The 8,611-nt window shown below is 42.2% G+C and overlaps 1 long non-coding RNA gene across 1 annotated transcript; it reads left to right on the top strand.

Moving 5' to 3' along the window:
• The first annotated feature begins 572 nt into the window (after nt 1-572).
• LOC109742907 (uncharacterized) lies at nt 573-5,006 on the top strand. The gene is made up of 3 exons (XR_002227962.4): nt 573-977; nt 2,076-2,186; nt 2,268-5,006. It is a non-coding gene; the product is annotated as an uncharacterized lncRNA (long non-coding RNA).
• The last annotated feature ends 3,605 nt before the right edge of the window (nt 5,007-8,611 follow it).

The following is an 8,611-nucleotide window of genomic DNA, read 5'->3' as shown; positions in this document are numbered from 1 at the left end:
GGTGCAAAAAGGCAATAAAAATTGCTTCTAAAAGTGTGAGATCATTTAGTGTAAGAGAAAATTGAGCGTTGTACGAACTTGGATGACAAAGAATAAAAGCGACAGACTGCATAATAAAGGTTGCCATCTTAAGGGGCAATACAACGTGACATTCTCTTGCACTAAGGGATTGAGCATACAAACAAATAAGCACATGGCAACCTTTACTTCCCTCTGCAAAGGGCCTTTTCTTTATTTTTATGCACTTACTTTTATGCAAAGAGTCAAAGTTTTCCTTCTATTTAAATACATTATAACCGCGCACTTTTCCTGCCCTCTCAGGTCATTAGTATTTGTATCTGTTCGATCTTTAGTTTTAGACAATTTTGGCCGTCCGATTTCCACCTAATCCCACGTCGAGGCTTCGTTCGGATTCAGACGAGCGCTAACCTCATCGGGGCCGCTGCTCTAGCAGTTTTTTTGGGCGCTCCAGGTTCAATTGGGCCTAGTGGGCCTGTAACAGGCTCCCGTGCGTCGCAAAATCTAAAACACTTGACGCTCGCCAACCCCGCAGAAAAAACTAGACGCTCGCGACGCGCGAGTCGCGACCCTGAGCCGCTGGCCGCCCCGTGTACAACCACTCCAGAATCATCCTCTTCCTCTTCCTCAGATCCACTCCGGTTCCGATTCACCCCCTTCCTCAGATCGGCAGCGTGCACAACCACTCCAGAATCATCCCCATTGGAATTATCCATGAGACAGCAGGTGGTTAATTGCGCTAAGATTTCCATAACAACTTCTCGTAACCCCATCCCTCCCCTCGCTTCCTCATTACACGTGACACGAGAGTCGATGCAGCGGTGAGCGTTAGAAGCAACGGTGAGTTTCGGGCTCCACGGGCGATGTCGTCATCGTGGAACTCGGTGGGACTGAAGCTGCTCTACCATGTCATCGGGTGGATCGCCTTCTTCGCCTGGTCCTTCAACTTCTACCCGCAGGTTCTCCTCAACTACAAGTGCAAGAGGCGCTCCTTCTATCTCTTCCATTTGACCTTGGCTATATAGTGTTATTGGGATAGATCTGTGTGACCAGATGTTTCCATGTTCTTCAGCCTGCAAATATGAGGATTCACTTTTTTTTATGCGCACAACACAGGCTTTGCTTCCTTTCTCATGTATGTGTCTTTATTTTGGAAAAAAATCGTCCTATCGATGGATGAACCTGAGAAATTTGTCCGGTACCATGTCAAATATTTAGAAAATGCAGATGAACCATGTCTTTGGGCAGCTGGAAATTATAGGAATTGCCTTGATTGCTTTGCTCCTATGACAAGATAATGACCCTGTTTACAGGAGGGTGGCATGTATCAAATTATAGGGAAGCAGACAAAACAAAAGGCAGATAGTACCGAGCAGAATGAAATTTGGCAAATAGTAGAAAATGCGGTGTATATACACACTGCAGTTGCTTGTGGTGCTTATAAACTATTTAATTTATGCTCTGTTGTCCATCTATACGCATAGTAGTTGCTTGTGGTGCTTGTAAACTATTTAATTTATGCTCTATTGTCCATCTATCATGATTGTTGTAAAATGATTCTTGTAGTTATGGCTAAATAAAAATCACGACTGAGAAGGGAGTGAATACGATTAGTCCATTTGGATATTCTGTTCAGATCAAAACCAAGGAAATCGTCACGAAACCAAAGATACTGTACAAAATGTTTTTAAGTAGTAAATTAAGAGTGTTGGTGATTTCCACAACTGCATGAAAAATGAGATCTTAAATTTTGGACCCGTAGAGATTTGTACTTGTGGCAGTAAGTATGGTCTTATTGTGTTTATTTTAGTACCCAGCCCATCCTCCATAACACTGCTCTTCATAGGTATTGCTTTTCCTTACCCATTCCTATAACTAATTAAGCTTTATGTTGAAAGCCAGTTTTACCATTCCACCCTTAAGAAACGGGTTGTGCACAGAGAATTGGCATTCAATTGTGAAGTCAGATACAAAGCAACACATGTTGATGCAATTGTTCTCACACACACTCTTTATTCTTTTCTTATCTGACCAAATGGTATCTACTTTGTGTCCAGGTCTTGCAAAAAGGTATGGACTACTGAATGTTTGCTGCTCAAGGGTATGCTTGATTATGGGCTTTTTGAGCAAATTCAATAATTTGTGGAAAATCTGCATTTTATATGATGGTAAGAACTTTCTTTGCTCATGAATGTTGATAAATATATTTATTTGAGATTTGATAAACCAAATTTAGGTAGTGCTTGCAGGTGCATTCCATCACATCAAGATAAATATAATATTGTGGATAATGTCCAATATTAGTGCAAAATGCGAACTCATTTTGCAATTGTTGATAATTAGCTTCAGCGTTCGCACCATCTATAGTACTTCTGCTTCAAAGGATTGAGCTAGGAGGTCACAAGAGTAGTGTTGGTAAGGGTGTTTTGTTCCAACTAAGATCTGTCTTTTCTGTTCTTAGCCTTCTTGCATGTTTTTTTATTGGTATTACAAAGCTTTCATCAAGGTCAATGCACACGGAGGTGGCCTGGAGCGGTATTTCTCCATGTTAGTTTTATCCTACTTCAGCCTAATGGCGCACAGAATGAACATCAATCCAAGCAAAGTCGATGCAGAAGAAAATAAAATTAATGAGTTAACCTCGCTAAATTTGTCAGGATATTAAAAGAGTACAGTTGATAGAAGATTATGTGTTATTTCTAATTTATCACCACTACGAGCCCCCCTTCGGTTAAAGATGACTTTACATAACAACATTGCTTGATAATGTGAGGTTTAATCCTAAGATAATCAATTAATTTGATTTATGTGATAGAAAGTGTTTCATCGTCCCTTAACACATTATCTGCTGAAGATTCATTCTATGGTTTCCAATGGAGTGACTATTCGAATTTGAATAGCAAATGTTTTCAATGTTTGAATGCCACATTCTCCATCAAAGGTATACAAATAGAACCGTTGTTTTTTTAGTAAGCTGAAGCAATGTCAAAGATTATGTAACTACTTTGATGAAAATAAAACATTGTATCCACTCAATACTTCGGGTAACAAAAAGTATGTTGAACTTTGTATCTCTGAAACACGAGATTTTCCATTTAAGTTTATTTGTGTGTCCTATAACAACTTTCATTAGCATCTGATCGTCCATTCTATCAGTTTGTCCTCTTGTTTGCTGAGGAGTTCAGGAGAATGTGGGAGAAAGAGAGTAAGATTGTTCTTCTTAAGTTGCTGACACGTCTGAGGTGAGCCCCACATCTTTGTATAAGCTAATACATGCGCTCTCGTATCAACTTCTTTTCATGTTTGCTGGATAAATCTTCATTCATTCAACAACTACTTATGAACTAATTCAAACATATCATCTTACAGGAACCCTCATGGCACCAGACAGACAACTTCAATGCACCCTTTATTCCAAATTGTCTTGCTGATTCATGCTAAGCAACTATGGAAAACTTCTGATGACCTTATTTTTTTATTTCTTATTCTGTTTGATGTATCTATATTTTAGAAACCTACATCATGAATGTGGATGCAAGCAAATTGCTCAAATAAAAAAATAGAAAATGCATTATACAAATAAATTTATAAAGTTTACAAAATAGAAAATGTCAAAATCGACGGGCGCAGCAACGCGCGCCATCAATGATCTAGTTCATTTTATTTTCTCCTTTGGCAAGCATCATGCGGTGAGGAAAGATCTAGGCACATACGTCCAGTTGAATATAGATAGCATGAGTTATTATTGTTGACATCACCCTCGAGGTGAGTATGTTGGGAGGCGAAACTATAAGCCCCTATCTTTCTATGTGTCCGGTTGAAAAGTTTTGCTCATGGGTACGAGGTGAGTGTTAGCAATCATAGAAGACTATATGATGGTTGAGTATGTGGACTTGCCTAAAGGCTCCGATACGTGACCCTTCCTGGAAAGATGATGAATTGCAGTTGCAAAGTTGACTGAGAACATAGTTTGTTGGTTTCTAATAGAAGTTTTTGCTTTATACTTCGATTATGTGATGAACTGTTACTTATTCATACGAAGTATATAATGCAAGTTCTATGATAAAAGTCCTATGTTAAATTTTGTTGCTGCCATAATAATCAACATGATGCTTCTATGTCCGTATTTTGTTTTTATCAACACCTCTCTCTCTCAAAGCATGTGGTCATGTTTTTCGATTTCGGTTTTCGCTTGAGGACAAGCGAGGTCTAAGCTTGGGGGAGTTGATACGTCCATTTTGCATCATGTTTTTCTTACTGTTATTTATAATGTTTTTATCCATAATAATGCTTTTTGGAGTAATTCTAATGCCTTTTCTCTCATAATTTGCAAGGACCACACCAAGAGGGAGAATTCCGGCAGTTGGAAATCTGGACCTGGAAAAGCTACGTCAGGCCACCTATTCTGCACAACTCCAAATAAGCTGAAACTTCACGGAGATTTTTTATGGATTATTTAAGAAATATTGGAGCCAATAAACACCAGAGGGGGGCCACCACGTGGGCACAACCCACCTGGGCGCGCCAGGCCCCCCAGGCGCGCCCTGGTGGGTTGTGGCCTCCTCGGCCCACCTCCGGTGCCCATATTTTGGTATATAAGTCATTTTGACCTAGAAAAAAATAAGGAGGAGACTTTTGGGACGGAGCGCCGCCGTCTCGAGGCGGAACTTGGGGCAGGAGCACTTTTGCCCTCCGGCGGAGCGATCCCGCCGGGGGAACTTCCCTCCCGAAGGGGGAAATCATCATCATCATCACTAACAACTCTCCCATCTTGGGGAGGGCAATCTCCATCAACATCTTCAAGAGCACCATCACCTCTCAAACCCTAGTTCATCTCTTGTATTCAATCTTGTTACCGGAACTATAGATTAATTGGTGCTTGTGGGTGACTAGTAGTGTTGATTACATCTTGTAGTTGATTACTATATGGTTTATTTGGTGGAAGATTATATGTTCAGATCCATTATGCTATTTAATACTCCTCTGATCATGAATATGTTTATCATTTGTGAGTAGTTACTTTTGTTCTAGAGGTCACGGGAGAAATCATGTTGCAAGTAATCATGTGAACTTGATATGTGTTCGATATTTTGATAGTATGTATGTTTTTATTCCCTCAGTGGTGTCATGTGAACGTCGACTACATGACACTTCACCATATTTGGGGCCTAAGGGAATGCAGTGTGGAGTAGCAATTAGATGTTGGGTTGCGAGAGTGACAAAAGCTTAAACCCCAGTTTATGCTCTATTTCGTAAGGGACAGATTGGATCCAAAAGTTTAATGCTATGGTTAGAATTTATTCTTAATACTTTTCTCGTAGTTGCGGATGCTTGCGTAAGGGTTAATCATAAGTAGGAGGTTTGTTCAAGTAAGAACAACACCTAAGCACCGGTCACTGGTACATCGACGTCCTAAACAAACGGTTTAAAACCCCTTTCCGCGACGGCATTTGGAACCATCGCCAAGTGAGTGTGTGCGATAGGGTGTCCTTCCCACACGATCCAGAAATCGTCGGGGATAGGCCCTCCTGGGACCCAGGCTGGGGCCGTGTGCGATCGGGCGAGGCATCGAAACCCAATCATTTCCGTAGGTATGTACATCCCACACGGTGAATCCCAAAAATCATTTCTGTAGGTATGTACATCCCACACGGTGAATCCCAGAAATCATTTCCGTAGGTATGTACATCCCACACGGTGAATCCAGAAAATCATTTCCGTAGGTATGTACATCCCACACAGTTCTTTGTGTGGAAGCGTTTGTGCAAGGTGGCCTAACGCAAACAGTTCGCTGCCGGAAGCCGTGTGTGATTGTTAGTTGATCGAACACGCCTACTTTCTAGAAACCGTGCGGTTGTTTGAGTTCATCGCCCACGGTGCTGTCTGAGTAACCATTTGCAATAGAAAACCCCAATAAGCAGGGTAATTAGCCTATTATTGATAATCCATGTACTAATCAAACTGATATTTCTTATAAAACACGCCAGATATTTCATATCCATATAAAAGCAACCAGGATTTCATAATCGAATTACATCAGATAGCTTCGGCACTGAGTTACGCCATTACACAACAGCACCAAGTTTCACATGCAGCATCAAAAACCTTTGGAAAGTAGCATCATACACGGTAAATAGACAGATGAATCTCATCTGGGAAACTGCAGAAGTGGAAGGCAAATATTGAGCCTTCAGTGATGTTGAATGTCCTTGCAACTTTAGGCCAGTGGCTATGGATAATTGCCCGCCCAACCTTCGTCCTCTTCAGGAAGACTTCAATATTGTACCGTGGGTGTTGAATGAATACCTTCCTCGCCTCTTGACCATGCAGGTGGTTTGAGAGGTAATCATCGGTGAACTGCTTTGAAAAGTACTGAAAACAAAGCTATGCATAAATCGCTGTTGTAAATTTTGAAATGGCGCAAGGGGTAAAAACAAGGTAAAAGAGTTGGTACCATCCTATAGTCGACTGATGTCTTCTTAGTTGTGCAAACAAAGATCTTGTTGTTATTCGTAGCAAGTTTCTTCATCCTAACAATCTTTCTGAGTTTCTTGAATTAACTGATATTCATGGACATCTCATTTCCCCATATGCAAAATGGGTCGAACAGTGGGTCTAAGCCTCTGACAGCAGGACCTACATGTGCAAGACCAAATTGTAAGAAACCTAAATATTAGAATGATTCCCGCAACTGCACAATAATGTGTTATTAGCCAAAGGACCCTGCTTGAACAAACCTCGATGGTAAACCGCAGCGTCTCCCATTGTTTCCCTGCAACACACATAAGGAAGATCTTGATCAGGTTAACTAAGAGTTGCCATACTATCAGTAGAATATGTATTGAGTACAGCCAAATTCGATTGGTGTCACATGCATAACAATACAAAATTGTACCCACAGCAAATGAAAATCAAATTGCGGAACTGAACCAAACAGTTAAATGGACAGCAGACCAAATGAACCAAAATAGTTAACTGAGCACGACATTGCAGAATAGAAACACTAGAAGATAAGACAGTTAACAAAATAAAGAATGCTTGAGAACAGTACTACGAAATGTAGCAATTGTTGGACCAAAGTGTTAACTAAACATTACATTTCAGAGGACCAAACTGTTAACTGGACATCAGATTGCATATTAACATTATAGAGGACAAATCACTAGAAGGCACTGGCGGTGGCCTCGAGAAAACATCACGAACTGTATTTTAAAGTAGGCAACTGTGCGGCGGTGTCGACGGTGGCCTCGAAGGCGAGGTGCTCCTCCAAGATCTGGCGGTCGACACGCATGTCAGCCATAGCGACCTCGTTCGCGTGTGCGGCCGCATGCTACTCAGCTCCATGTTATACTGCGTGCAAAATGGCTGTGGGCGGCGCTTAATTGGAGGAGGGGGCAGTGATTTCGATGGAAGTGTTGGAAATATGCCCTAGTGGCAATAATAAATGGTTATTATTATATTTCTTTGTTCATGATAATTGTCTATTGTTCATGCTATAATTGTGTTATCCGGAAATCGTAATACATGTGTGAATACATAGACCACAACACAACGTGGCCCTAGTAAGCCTCTAGTTGACTAGCTCGTTGATCAACAGATAGTCATGGTTTCCTGACTATGGACATTGGATGTCATTGATAACGGGATCACATCATTAGGAGAATGATGTGATGGACAAGACCCAATCCTAAGCATAGCTCAAAGATCGTGTAGTTCGTTTGCTAGAGCTTTTCCAATGTCAAGTATCTTTTCCTTAGACCATGAGATCGTGCAACTCCCGGATACCGTAGGAGTGCTTTGGGTGTGCCAAACGTCACAACGTAACTGGGTGACTATAAAGGTACACTGCGGGTATCTCCGAAAGTGTCTGTTGGGTTGGCACGGATCGAGACTGGGATTTGTCACTCCGTATGACGGAGAGGTATCTCTGGGCCCACTCGGTAATGCATCATCATAATGAGCTCAATGTGACTAAGGAGTTAGTCACGGGATCATGCATTGCGGTACGAGTAAAGAGACTTGCCGGTAACGAGATTGAACAAGGTATTGGGATACCGACGATCGAATCTCGGGCAAGTAACATACCGATTGACAAAGGGAATAGTATACGGGATTGATTGAATCCTCGACATCGTGGTTCATCCGATGAGATCATCGTGGAACATGTGGGAGCCAACATGGGTATCCAGATCCCGCTGTTGGTTATTGACCGGAGAGGCGTCTCGGTCATGTCTGCATGTCTCCCGAACCCGTAGGGTCTACACACTTAAGGTTCGGTGACGCTAGGGTTGTAGAGATATTAGTATGCGGAAACCCGAAAGTTGTTCGGAGCCCCGGATGAGATCCCGGACGTCACGAGGAGTTCCGGAATGGTCCGGAGGTGAAGAATTATATATGGGAAGTCCAGTTTCGGCCACCGGGAAAGTTTCGGGGGTTATCGGTATTGTACCGGGACCACCGGAAGGGTCCCGGGGATCCACCGGGTGGGGACACCTATCCTGAAGGGCCCCATGGGCTGAAGTGGGAAGGGAACCAGCCCTTAGTGGGCTGGGGCACCCCCCCTTGGGCCCCCCTACGCCTAGGGTTGGAAACC

The sequence above is a fragment of the Aegilops tauschii genome, chromosome 4, assembly GCF_002575655.3.
Source record: "Aegilops tauschii subsp. strangulata cultivar AL8/78 chromosome 4, Aet v6.0, whole genome shotgun sequence".
Lineage (NCBI taxonomy): Eukaryota > Viridiplantae > Streptophyta > Magnoliopsida > Poales > Poaceae > Aegilops > Aegilops tauschii.
The sequence above is the reverse complement of the archived record's forward strand: the minus strand, read 5'-3'. Positions and strand labels throughout refer to the sequence as shown.